The sequence below is a fragment of the Grammomys surdaster genome, unplaced genomic scaffold (assembly GCF_004785775.1).
Source record: "Grammomys surdaster isolate TR1022 unplaced genomic scaffold, NIH_TR_1.0 169, whole genome shotgun sequence".
NCBI lineage: Eukaryota > Metazoa > Chordata > Mammalia > Rodentia > Muridae > Grammomys > Grammomys surdaster.
Window position 1 is genome coordinate 9,535,647 of NW_021604617.1, and position 1,300 is coordinate 9,536,946.

Consider the following 1,300-nt stretch of genomic DNA (forward strand, 5'->3'; position numbering starts at 1 on the left):
CCCAAGCTCTTGGCCTCTGCATCTGTGCTTGTGGCCCAGTCTCCACAGGATTCGGGTGACTGTTTTGAATGTTTGGCACACGGCTGCCATTCAGTGCCTCAGCTGCTCAAAGCACAGAGGCAAACGGCCACCATGTTGAACAGGGCAGATGCTGAAGGCCTCTATTCATTGCAGGAAATTCAACTGGATTCCTCTCTGCTGGTGCTTGTTCAGTGCAGACATGGAGCAGCGGAGATGATTCTTCAGTCGGTAGAGTAAAATAATAATTAACAATAATGATAACAAAGGCTGCGATCTACTGAGAGTTTCCTTCAGGGCAGGCCCAGTGCCAAACACATAATCCTTACCCAATCCTGGGCTCAAGGAGGTTACTCAGGGTCACTGGAGCTAGCAAATGACTCTAGGTTTGCGTGACCTCCGAGTCCAGTCCACTTTCCTAGCTGTGGCAGCTCCGCCCCCCTGCCATGCCCCCAGGAATTTAGAAGCCCCAGGGGAAGGGAAGGAAGGCAAATAGCACTCATTTTACAAGAGCAGGAATTAAATAAATCAGCACGTAATTAACATCATCACATCTCCCTAAGACCGCTGACTAGAACAGTGCGCTAATGAGGTCAAGGTGTTGATTTTGAGTCCCAGGAGCATAGTACAGCGGCCACTGTACAGGAGCCAGCCCACCACCCTGGAAGAAGCCTGGGGGGTGGAGGGGAGGCGTTCTGAATACTCAGGCAAGGATCCAGATAACCTGTCTCAGAACTAAACTGGCTGCTGCCTTCTGGACTGTGACAACACCGGGGACATATGGGAGGGGGCTTACTGGGCTTTTGGGGGTTTGGCTTGGCTCAGAAGGTCCATCTTTAGCGTCTGGTAAGAATGTCAAAATTGTTGGGGGAGTTGTTGGTCATCTCCCTCCCACCCCCACCCCTCAGTGGTGAGAGAAGACAGCTCATCAGAGATGAAGACCTCCTTGGGAACTGGCAAAGGGTGTGTGAGATAATCTCCACACACAGTGACTAGGGCCATGATAGGCCTCATTAGGTATTAGTTTATGTAAATTCTCCCTCTCTGGGCCTACAAGATGGCTCAGTGGTTAAAGATGGCTGTCATCAAGACTAATGACCTGAATTCAATGGCTGGGGACTCACATGGTAGAAGAACCGATTCCCCAAAATTATCCTATGACCTTCAGATGTGTACCACACTACATGTACGCACCCACCCTTCCCTTATCTCACACACACACACACACACACATACACGCAAATAAATAAATAGTTAATAAATAAATAAATAAATAAATAAC